The sequence below is a fragment of the Myxine glutinosa genome, chromosome 6, assembly GCF_964187855.1.
Source record: "Myxine glutinosa chromosome 6, kmMyxGlut1.1, whole genome shotgun sequence".
NCBI lineage: Eukaryota > Metazoa > Chordata > Myxini > Myxiniformes > Myxinidae > Myxine > Myxine glutinosa.
In genome coordinates, this window is record NC_136266.1 from 67493856 (window position 1) to 67506962 (window position 13107).

The window sequence follows — 13107 nt, forward strand, 5'->3', positions numbered from 1 at the left end:
CCTGGAATAGACTGCCCAATTTTTAACTCTCTCGGCCGAAGGCCTCCAATATGACGTCATAATTCGATAATTCGACAAGTACAAAATTTCATCCAATCAAGATGCAATTTATTGAGCGACATGACGGCATAAACTTGTGGAGAAAAAAAATAATTTATGACGTCATCGGTCACGTGGTTCGGCCGGCATCTTGGAAAAATGGAAAAATTTTGCACCTCTATATCTCCGAAAGTGCTGAATAGAAAAAATTGAGACATGGCTCATTGTAAAGAACTCTCCATGGGGAAATAAAATATGTTAATGATGATGTCATAGGTGCCTCCATTATGACGTCATAATTCGACAAGTACAAAACGTCATCTGATCAATATGCAATTTCTTGAGCGCCATGTCGGCATAAACTGGAGAAAAAACAATAATGATGACGTCATTGGTCACGTGGTTCGGTCGCCATCTTGGAAAAATGGAAAAACTTTGCACCTCTATATCTTCGAAAGTGCTGAATAGAAAAAATTGAGACATGGCTCATTGTAAAGAACTCTCCATGGGGAATAAAATATGTTAATGATGATGTCATAGGTGCCTCCATTATGACGTCATAATTCGACAAGTACAAAACTTCATCTGATCAAGATGAAATTTCTTGAATAAATGAATGAGTTTTTTAATTTTTGAGTTTTTTTTTTTTTTTTTAATTTTAAATGAGTTTTTTAATAAATAAATGAATTTCTTGAATAATAAATAAATGAATAAATGAATAAATGAATAAAAATCAAGGAATAAATGAGTTTAGAAAACAAATAATGATGATGTCATCTGTCATGTGGTTAGGTCGCCATATTTGTCCAAAATGGCCGATAAAAAAGTACATTCTGGCAAGTCCTCGGTCTCTGACCGATTTTTCATCTGTCTGTTTGTCTGTTTATCTGTCTGTTTGGCTGTTTATGTCTGTTTGTCTGTTTATCTATCTGTTTGTTTGTCTGTTTATCTATCTGTTTGTTTGTCTATCTGTCTATCTGTCTGTTTATCTGTCTGTTTGGCGGTTTATCTGTCTGTTTGGCTGTTTATCTGTCTGTTTATCTGTCTGTTTTTCTGTTTGTCTGTCTGTTTGGCTGTTTATCTGTCTGTTTGTCTGTTTATCTGTCTGTTTGTCTGTTTATCTGTCTGTTTGTCTGTTTATCTATCTGTTTGTCTGTTTATCTGTCTGTTTTGGCTGTTTATCTGTCTGTTTGGCTGTTTATCTGTCTGTTTGTCTGTTTCTCTGTCTGTTTGGCTGTTTATCTGTCTGTTTGTCTTTTTATCTGTCTGTTTGGCTGTTTATCTGTCTGTTTGGCTGTTTATCTGTCTGTTTGGCTCTTTATCTGTCTGTTTGTCATGGGATGAGGCCAAAAACGGTATATAGCAGACATTTCAAAAGGTTGTGGACAGATTATGACAAAACTAGGTGGATGAGTTGGGTAGGTGACAAGAACAAGCGGATTCTATTTCGGTTAGGGTCTGGATCGAGATCGGGCCTATCAGTGAGATACAAAACGTAAACTGTTCAGCACAGCGGAGGTAAATTAAAATGGCTGAAAAATTTTTTTTAAACGGTTTATAAATTTATTTTTTTCCCACTGAAAATGGTTTAAAATATATTACATACGCACGACAATATTTTATTGATCTCTCAACACAACTTGAACGAACAATATTGCGTTGAACGCATCAAAATCCCACGTGGGATTGACCTGCAATCTGATTGCAGCTTGTGTTGCGATGTATACAAATTTCATACCAAACGTGATTGGCTGGTGCTAAGGTGAGCATAGCCCGCAAATGGAATGTGATTGGTTGTTCTGTGATGTATGTAAGAGGTCAACAGATTGTGATTGGCTGCAATGAGTTGCACACTGGATGCAAGCTGATGAATTTGCTTTCCCTCGTAAGACAAAATAACCGTCTGCCTCAATCGATTTTGTCTGCCCTTGCTTTGATATCCTCCCTTTTTATTGCAAACCACCATAGCAGGGAGATGTTTAAAGCACCTACCATTATCTGGTATCTAGGCCTACTATTGTGCAAAGCAGAAGTCTCCACATGGATTTACGTTGGAACTGGATTGTCACACATGCACAGTCAATGGCGAAGCTTGCTCGGCATTTTGTTTCTTCCTATGAGAGGGAGAAATGAAATTCAGCTAATGGAATGCCTACCTGGTCTCAAAGTCCATCCATCTGGGCCTCACATTCCCTCATGGCTGCATAGTCCTTCATGGCAGAGGCCATGGTGGAATGGTTAAAATGGATTCGGTCTCACTTACCACTGGGGGTTAATGAGATGACTCCGTCCAGCAGAGACTTGCCAACTTGTCCAGCAGGGGCCAATGGACACTAAAAACCTCCCATTCGCCACAACTGTCCAGCAGGGGCCAATGGACACTAAAAACCTCCCATTCGCCACAAATCTCCAGCAGGGGCCAATGGACACTAAAAACCTCCCATTCGCCACAACTGTCCAGCAGGGGCCAATGGACACTAAAAACCTCCCATTCGCCACAACTGTCCAGCAGGGGCCAATGGACACTAAAAACCTCCCATTCGCCACAACTGTCCAGCAGGGGCCAATGAACACTAAAAACCTCCCATTCGCCACAACTGTCCAGCAGGGCCTAATGGACACTAAAAACCTCCCATTCGCCACAAATGTCCAGCAGGGGCCAATGGACACTAAAAACCTCCCATTCGCCACAACTGTCCAGCAGGGGCCAATGGACACTAAAAACCTCCCATTCGCCACAACTGTCCAGCAGGGCCTAATGGACACTAAAAACCTCCCATTCGCCACAACTGTCCAGCAGGGGCCAATGGACACTAAAAACCTCCCATTCGCCACAACTGTCCAGCAGGGGCCAATGGACACTAAAAACCTCCCATTCGCCACAACTGTCCAGCAGGGCCTAATGGACACTAAAAACCTCCCCTTCGCCACAACTATCCAGCAGGGGCAAATGGACACTAAAAACCTCCCATTCGCCACAACTGTCCAGCAGGGGCTAATGGACACTAAAATCCTCCCATTCGCCACAACTGTCCAGCAGGGGCTAATGGACACTAAAAACCTCCCATTCGCCACAACTGTCCAGCAGGGGCTAATGGACACTAAAAACCTCCCATTCGCCACAACTGTCCAGCAGGGGCCAATGGACACTAAAAACCTCCCATTCGCCACAACTGTCCAGCAGGGGCCAATGGACACTAAAAACCTCCCATTCGCCACAACTGTCCAGCAGGGGCCAATGGACACTAAAAACCTCCCATTCGCCACAACTGTCCAGCAGGGGCCAATGGGCACTAAAAACCTCCCATTCGCCACAACTGTCCAGCAGGGGCCAATGGGCACTAAAAACCTCCCATTCGCCACAACTGTCCAGCAGGTGCCAATGGACACTAAAAACCTCCCATTCGCCACAACTGTCCAGCAGGGGCCAATGGACACTAAAAACCTCCCATTCGCCACAACTGTCCAGCAGGTGCCAATGGACACTAAAAACCTCCCATTCGCCACAGCTGTCCAGCAGGGGCCAATGGACACTAAAAACCTCCCATTCGCCACAACTGTCCAGCAGGTGCCAATGGACACTAAAAACCTCCCATTCGCCACAACTGTCCAGTAGCGGCCAATGGACACTAAAAACCTCCCATTCGCCACAACTGTCCAGCAGGGCCTAATGGACACTAAAAACCTCCCATTCGCCACAGCTGTCCAGCAGGGGCCAATGGACACTAAAAACCTCCCATTCGCCACAACTGTCCAGTAGCGGCCAATGGACACTAAAAACCTCCCATTCGCCACAACTGTCCAGTAGGGGCCAATGGACACTAAAAACCTCCCATTCGCCACAGCTGTCCAGCAGGGGCCAATGGACACTAAAAACCTCCCATTCGCCACAACTGTCCAGCAGGGGCCAATGGACACTAAAAACCTCCCATTCGCCACAACTGTCCAGCAGGGGCCAATGGACACTAAAAACCTCCCATACGCCACCATTTTCTCAGTGTCTGACCCACCTTGTTAGCAGACTGATGTATGTTTCTTTTCTTATTTTTTTGCTTTTTGTCCCATGTTTTCTCTTCGTTCAGCTTATATTGCATTCGCCATTTGCAAATAGATGTGCCCGGGCATTTTGCCGATGGTGAGGCGACACAGAAAGGGGGAAAATCGTGCCATGTCTTCTTGTCGTTGACGTTGTACTTGGACAAGAATGTGGCCGTGGCACTGAAGTTTGTCTTTGTCGAGGATGTGACATGTGCATTCCAATCTACCAGACCGTTGGAGAAGAGAAGGAAGAAAAAACTATGAGTTATTCCGCATCCTTCGTGGCATAACTCAGCTGGAAGCATGGTCGGCCTCTCTTTCAAGGCCTTCGAGCGGTTTGACATTCAAGCAAACCAGGCCTCCATGATGGAAGCGTTTGGCGTTACACCACTAACTGTAGTATCCGGTGTGTTGTAACACCAAAGCTTCGGTTTTCATTCAATTCACCTCTGAAAAGGTAGCTATAACACCTGGTCACCTAAGTAACTCACATTAACAATGACTCCGATTGCGGTTCAAATATGGAGGCAAGCTGGGCTATTGACATTGAAGAAAGCGAATGTTTTGCCATGTTCCAGGAGTTCATGTTGCTTTTCCGGTGAAGACGTCAAAACCGCCCGCGGACTTGTTGAAGGTTTGCATAGAAATACGTCACCAGGACGACTTGCTGGTGATGACGATTCGGCACAGGAATTCTTTTGACGAAACGGGCACTGGGTGTTGGCATTGTTGACACAGGTAATTGGTTTTCTTCGTGAGCTTGCAGTAAATGAGGGAGTCACCACGACATTTTGTAATTCCGGCAGAACCAGGCTGTTTTGGGGTTACCTTGGAGGTGTACCGCAGTTAGGCAGGTGAAGGAAAAGGTCTACTTGGTATTTCCATGACAACAAGTCAACAAGCCAACGGGTGTTGAACACGACCTTTGATACATTTGGTGATCCATGCATGCAATACTGTCTTGTGAACACTTTGTGCAGGAGTGCTCTTACTACATGCAGGAGGAGGTATCTTCCAGGAAAGGAGGAGGCAGGATAGGATAGGAGGAGCTATTCTATATAGATAGGATAGGAGGATATGTATAGGAGGAGATATCCTATATAGGAGGAGGATAGGATAGGAGGATAGGAGGAGGTATCTGCAGGAGGAGGAGGAGGTTTTGGAGTGCAGGAGGTATTCCAGGATAGGAGGATAGGAGGAGGTATCTTCAGGAGGAGGAGGAGGAGGTATTGGAGTGCAGGAGGTATTCCAGGATAGAAGGATAGGAGGAGGTATCTGCAGGAGGAGGAGGAGGTATTGGAGTGCAGGAGGTATTCCAGGATAGGAGGAGGAGGAGGTATCCTATATAGATATGATAGGAGGATATGTATAGGAGGAGGAGGAGGTATCCTATATAGATAGGATAGGAGGATATGTATAGGAGGAGGAGGAGGTATCCTATATAGATAGGATAGGAGGATATGTATAGGAGGAGATATCCTATATAGGAGGAGGATAGGATAGGAGGATAGGAGGAGGTATCTGCAGGAGGAGGAGGAGGTTTTGGAGTGCAGGAGGTATTCCAGGATAGGAGGATAGGAGGAGGTATCTTCAGGAGGAGGAGGAGGTATTGGAGTGCAGGAGGTATTCCAGGATAGGAGGATAGGAGGAGGTATCTGCAGGAGGAGGAGGAGGAGGTATTGGAGTGCAGGAGGTATTCCAGGATAGGAGGATAGGAGGAGGTATCTGCAGGAGGAGGAGGAGGTATTGGAGTGCAGGAGGTATTCCAGGATAGGAGGATAAGGAGGAGGTATCTGCAGGAGGAGGAGGAGGTATTGGAGTGCAGGAGGTATTCCAGGATAGGAGGAGGTATCTGCAGGAGGAGGAGGAGGTATTGAAGTGCAGGAGGTATTCCAGGATAGGAGGAGGTATCTGCAGGAGGAGGAGGTATTGGAGTGCAGGAGGTATTCCAGGATAGGAGGCTAGGAGGAGGTATCTGCAGGAGGAGGAGGAGGTATTGGAGTGCAGGAGGTATTCCAGGATAGGAGGATAGGAGGAGGTATCTGCAGGAGGAGGAGGAGGTATTGGAGTGCAGGAGGTATTCCAGGATAGGAGGATAGGAGGAGGTATCTGCAGGAGGAGGAGGAGGTATTGGAGTGCAGGAGGTATTCCAGGATAGGAGGATAGGAGGAGGTACCTGCAGGAGGAGGAGGAGGTATTGGAGTGCAGGAGGTATCTTCCTGACACTTCTACCAATAGACTTCTGTTTTGTAAATGGAGTTCTGGCTTTTCCCCAAATCTTCAAATCTGCACCTGGGTCACCAAAGCCTCCTGAAGTCTCAGGACAACCAGGCTGTTTGTAGTTGAGATCTACCCTATCGGTGCAGGTATCAGGTCTTTCTGAATTTTAAATCATATACAAAACAAAGGCCTCTGTCGATGTCCGTGTCTGTCTCGCCATGTTGTGATCATCAATCGAAGGATCCAATTTGCTTTAAAAACCGATTGTCGTTTCATGGGGCTGGATTCATCTTTAATCTCCTTGGCAAGAACTTGAGCGTTTTCTCCGTATGTGGTCTTTATCGTTTTTCAACAGACATAAGTTTCTCGGGCTTTCCAAAGCAAGTAATTTTGAGATGCAGAAGTAATGTTCACCGCCTTCATTTTAAAAGATTCCGATAATCACAAGACTACATATAGATTGTTCTTTTAAAATGATGTTTCGTGTAAGCCGTAAAATGCAGGCAGACTGTATACTTCTGCAGCTTAATCCCTCTGGGTGTATCGGTCTTGTTGTTAAGGACACTGGACCAGTTTGCCCAAGGTTGTACGATAGTGGTCAAGTTGGTGAGGACACTGAACTTGCATACCAAGGGTTGTGGCTTCATAATGTAGTTGGTGACGAAACTGCGTGGACTGGGATACCAAAGGTTGTGGTATAGTAGTCTAGTTGTTGAATAAATGGACTGGAATACCAAAGGTTGTGATATAGTAGTCTAGTTGTTGAATAAATGCACTGGGATACCAAAGTTTGTGATATAGTAGTCTAGTTGTTGAATAACTGGACTGGGATACCAAAGGTTGTGGTATAGTAGTCTAGTTGTTGAATAACTGGACTGGGATACCAAAGTTTGTGATATAGTAGTCTAGTTGTTGAATAACTGGACTGGGATACCAAAGGTTGTGATATAGTAGTCTAGTTGTTGAATAAATGGACTGGGATACCAAAGGTTGTGGTATAGTAGTCTAGTTGTTGAATAACTGGACTGGGATACCAAAGGTTGTGATATAGTAGTCTAGTTGTTGAATAACTGGACTGGGATACCAAAGGTTGTGGTATAGTAGTCTAGTTGTTGAATAAATGCACTGGGATACCAAAGTTTGTGATATAGTAGTCTAGTTGTTGAATAACTGGACTGGGATACCAAAGGTTGTGGTATAGTAGTCTAGTTGTTGAATAAATGCACTGGGATACCAAAGTTTGTGATATAGTAGTCTAGTTGTTGAATAACTGGACTGGGATACCAAAGGTTATGGTATAGTAGTCTAGTTGTTGAATAAATGGACTGGAATACCAAAGGTTGTGGTGTAGTAGTCTAGTTGTTGAATAACTGGACTGGGATACCAAAGGTTATGGTATAGTAGTCTAGTTGTTGAATAACTGGACTGGGATACCAAAGGTTATGGTATAGTAGTCTAGTTGTTGAATAAATGGACTGGAATACCAAAGGTTGTGATATAGTAGTCTAGTTGTTGAATAACTGGACTGGAATACCAAAGGTTGTGATATAGTAGTCTAGTTGTTGAATAACTGGACTGGGATACCAAAGGTTATGGTATAGTAGTCTAGTTGTTGAATAAATGGACTGGAATACCAAAGGTTGTGGTGTAGTAGTCTAGTTGTTGAATAAATGGACTGGAATACCAAAGGTTGTGATATAGTAGTCTAGTTGTTGAATAACTGGACTGGAATACCAAAGGTTGTGATATAGTAGTCTAGTTGTTGAATAACTGGACTGGGATACCAAAGGTTGTGATATAGTAGTCTAGTTGTTGAATAACTGGACTGGAATACCAAAGGTTGTGATATAGTAGTCTAGTTGTTGAATAACTGGACTGGGATACCAAAGGTTGTGGTATAGTAGTCTAGTTGTTGAATAAATGGACTGGAATACCAAAGGTTGTGATATAGTAGTCTAGTTGTTGAATAACTGGACTGGAATACCAAAGGTTGTGATATAGTAGTCTAGTTGTTGAATAACTGGACTGGGATACCAAAGGTTGTGGTATAGTAGTCTAGTTGTTGAATAAATGGACTGGAATACCAAAGGTTGTGGTATAGTAGTCTAGTTGTTGAATAACTGGACTGGGATACCAAAGGTTGTGGTATAGTAGTCTAGTTGTTGAATAACTGGACTGGGATACCAAAGGTTGTGGTATAGTTGTCTAGTTGTTGAATAACTGGACTGGGATACCAAAGGTTGTGGTATAGTAGTCTAGTTGTTGAATAAATGGACTGGAATACCAAAGGTTGTGATATAGTAGTCTAGTTGTTGAATAACTGGACTGGGATACCAAAGGTTGTGATATAGTAGTCTAGTTGTTGAATAACTGGACTGGAATACCAAAGGTTGTGATATAGTAGTCTAGTTGTTGAATAACTGGACTGGGATACCAAAGGTTGTGGTATAGTCGTCTAGTTGTTGAATAACTGGACTGGAATACCAAAGGTTGTGGTATAGTCGTCTAGTTGTTGAATAACTGGACTGGGATACCAAAGTTTGTGATATAGTAGTCTAGTTGTTGAATAACTGGACTGGGATACCAAAGGTTGTGATATAGTAGTCTAGTTGTTGAATAACTGGACTGGGATACCAAAGGTTGTGATATAGTAGTCTAGTTGTTGAATAACTGGACTGGGATACCAAAGGTTGTGGTATAGTAGTCTAGTTGTTGAATAAATGCACTGGGATACCAAAGTTTGTGATATAGTAGTCTAGTTGTTGAATAACTGGACTGGGATACCAAAGGTTGTGGTATAGTAGTCTAGTTGTTGAATAAATGCACTGGGATACCAAAGTTTGTGATATAGTAGTCTAGTTGTTGAATAACTGGACTGGGATACCAAAGGTTGTGGTATAGTAGTCTAGTTGTTGAATAAATGCACTGGGATACCAAAGTTTGTGATATAGTAGTCTAGTTGTTGAATAACTGGACTGGGATACCAAAGGTTGTGGTATAGTAGTCTAGTTGTTGAATAAATGCACTGGGATACCAAAGTTTGTGATATAGTAGTCTAGTTGTTGAATAACTGGACTGGGATACCAAAGGTTGTGGTATAGTAGTCTAGTTGTTGAATAACTGGACTGGGATACCAAAGGTTGTGGTATAGTAGTCTAGTTGTTGAATAAATGGACTGGAATACCAAAGGTTGTGATATAGTAGTCTAGTTGTTGAATAACTGGACTGGAATACCAAAGGTTGTGGTATAGTAGTCTAGTTGTTGAATAACTGGACTGGAATACCAAAGGTTGTGATATAGTAGTCTAGTTGTTGAATAAATGGACTGGAATACCAAAGGTTGTGATATAGTAGTCTAGTTGTTGAATAACTGGACTGGAATACCAAAGGTTGTGGTATAGTAGTCTAGTTGTTGAATAACTGGACTGGGATACCAAAGGTTGTGGTATAGTAGTCTAGTTGTTGAATAAATGGACTGGAATACCAAAGGTTGTGATATAGTAGTCTAGTTGTTGAATAACTGGACTGGAATACCAAAGGTTGTGATATAGTAGTCTAGTTGTTGAATAAATGGACTGGGATACCAAAGGTTGTGGTATAGTAGTCTAGTTGTTGAATAACTGGACTGGAATACCAAAGGTTGTGGTATAGTAGTCTAGTTGTTGAATAAATGGACTGGAATACCAAAGGTTGTGATATAGTAGTCTAGTTGTTGAATAACTGGACTGGGATACCAAAGGTTGTGATATAGTAGTCTAGTTGTTGAATAACTGGACTGGAATACCAAAGGTTGTGATATAGTAGTCTAGTTGTTGAATAACTGGACTGGGATACCAAAGGTTGTGGTATAGTAGTCTAGTTGTTGAATAAATGGACTGGAATACCAAAGGTTGTGATATAGTAGTCTAGTTGTTGAATAACTGGACTGGAATACCAAAGGTTGTGATATAGTAGTCTAGTTGTTGAATAACTGGACTGGGATACCAAAGGTTGTGGTATAGTAGTCTAGTTGTTGAATAAATGGACTGGAATACCAAAGGTTGTGGTATAGTAGTCTAGTTGTTGAATAACTGGACTGGGATACCAAAGGTTGTGGTATAGTAGTCTAGTTGTTGAATAACTGGACTGGGATACCAAAGGTTGTGGTATAGTTGTCTAGTTGTTGAATAACTGGACTGGGATACCAAAGGTTGTGGTATAGTAGTCTAGTTGTTGAATAAATGGACTGGAATACCAAAGGTTGTGATATAGTAGTCTAGTTGTTGAATAACTGGACTGGAATACCAAAGGTTGTGATATAGTAGTCTAGTTGTTGAATAACTGGACTGGGATACCAAAGGTTGTGGTATAGTAGTCTAGTTGTTGAATAACTGGACTGGGATACCAAAGGTTGTGATATAGCAGTCTAGTTGTTGAATAAATGGACTGGGATACCAAAGGTTGTGATATAGTAGTCTAGTTGTTGAATAACTGGACTGGGATACCAAAGGTTGTGATATAGTAGTCTAGTTGTTGAATAACTGGACTGGGATACCAAAGGTTGTGATATAGTAGTCTAGTTGTTGAATAAATAGACTGGGATACCAAAGGTTGTGATATAGTAGTCTAGTTGTTGAATAACTGGACTGGGATACCAAAGGTTGTGATATAGTAGTCTAGTTGTTGAATAAATAGACTGGGATACCAAAGTTTGTGATATAGTAGTCTAGTTGTTGAATAACTGGACTGGGATACCAAAGGTTGTGGTATAGTAGTCTAGTTGTTGAATAAATGCACTGGGATACCAAAGTTTGTGATATAGTAGTCTAGTTGTTGAATAACTGGACTGGGATACCAAAGGTTGTGGTATAGTAGTCTAGTTGTTGAATAAATGGACTGGGATACCAAAGGTTGTGATATAGTAGTCTAGTTGTTGAATAACTGGACTGGGATACCAAAGGTTGTGATATAGTAGTCTAGTTGTTGAATAAATAGACTGGGATACCAAAGTTTGTGATATAGTAGTCTAGTTGTTGAATAACTGGACTGGGATACCAAAGGTTGTGATATAGTAGTCTAGTTGTTGAATAACTGGACTGGGATACCAAAGGTTGTGATATAGTAGTCTAGTTGTTGAATAAATGGACTGGGATACCAAAGGTTGTGATATAGTAGTCTAGTTGTTGAATAACTGGACTGGGATACCAAAGGTTGTGATATAGTAGTCTAGTTGTTGAATAAATAGACTGGGATACCAAAGTTTGTGATATAGTAGTCTAGTTGTTGAATAACTGGACTGGGATACCAAAGGTTGTGGTATAGTAGTCTAGTTGTTGAATAAATGCACTGGGATACCAAAGTTTGTGATATAGTAGTCTAGTTGTTGAATAACTGGACTGGGATACCAAAGGTTGTGGTATAGTAGTCTAGTTGTTGAATAACTGGACTGGGATACCAAAGGTTGTGGTATAGTAGTCTAGTTGTTGAATAAATGCACTGGGATACCAAAGTTTGTGATATAGTAGTCTAGTTGTTGAATAACTGGACTGGGATACCAAAGGTTGTGGTATAGTAGTCTAGTTGTTGAATAAATGCACTGGGATACCAAAGTTTGTGATATAGTAGTCTAGTTGTTGAATAACTGGACTGGGATACCAAAGGTTGTGGTATAGTAGTCTAGTTGTTGAATAACTGGACTGGGATACCAAAGGTTGTGGTATAGTAGTCTAGTTGTTGAATAAATGGACTGGAATACCAAAGGTTGTGATATAGTAGTCTAGTTGTTGAATAACTGGACTGGAATACCAAAGGTTGTGGTATAGTAGTCTAGTTGTTGAATAACTGGACTGGAATACCAAAGGTTGTGATATAGTAGTCTAGTTGTTGAATAAATGGACTGGAATACCAAAGGTTGTGATATAGTAGTCTAGTTGTTGAATAACTGGACTGGAATACCAAAGGTTGTGGTATAGTAGTCTAGTTGTTGAATAACTGGACTGGAATACCAAAGGTTGTGATATAGTAGTCTAGTTGTTGAATAAATGGACTGGGATACCAAAGTTTGTGATATAGTAGTCTAGTTGTTGAATAACTGGACTGGGATACCAAAGGTTGTGATATAGTAGTCTAGTTGTTGAATAACTGGACTGGGATACCAAAGGTTGTGATATAGTAGTCTAGTTGTTGAATAAATGGACTGGGATACCAAAGGTTGTGATATAGTAGTCTAGTTGTTGAATAACTGGACTGGGATACCAAAGGTTGTGATATAGTAGTCTAGTTGTTGAATAAATAGACTGGGATACCAAAGTTTGTGATATAGTAGTCTAGTTGTTGAATAACTGGACTGGGATACCAAAGGTTGTGGTATAGTAGTCTAGTTGTTGAATAAATGCACTGGGATACCAAAGTTTGTGATATAGTAGTCTAGTTGTTGAATAACTGGACTGGGATACCAAAGGTTGTGGTATAGTAGTCTAGTTGTTGAATAACTGGACTGGGATACCAAAGGTTGTGGTATAGTAGTCTAGTTGTTGAATAAATGCACTGGGATACCAAAGTTTGTGATATAGTAGTCTAGTTGTTGAATAACTGGACTGGGATACCAAAGGTTGTGGTATAGTAGTCTAGTTGTTGAATAAATGCACTGGGATACCAAAGTTTGTGATATAGTAGTCTAGTTGTTGAATAACTGGACTGGGATACCAAAGGTTGTGGTATAGTAGTCTAGTTGTTGAATAACTGGACTGGGATACCAAAGGTTGTGGTATAGTAGTCTAGTTGTTGAATAAATGGACTGGAATACCAAAGGTTGTGATATAGTAGTCTAGT

General features: G+C 41.6%; 1 protein-coding gene across 4 annotated transcripts in view; it reads left to right on the top strand.

Annotated features, from left to right (window-relative positions):
* The window catches only part of LOC137429920 (RNA-binding motif, single-stranded-interacting protein 1), a 508487-nt gene that overhangs the window by 179709 nt on the left and 315671 nt on the right, over window positions 1–13107 (top strand). The window lies entirely within an intron of this gene.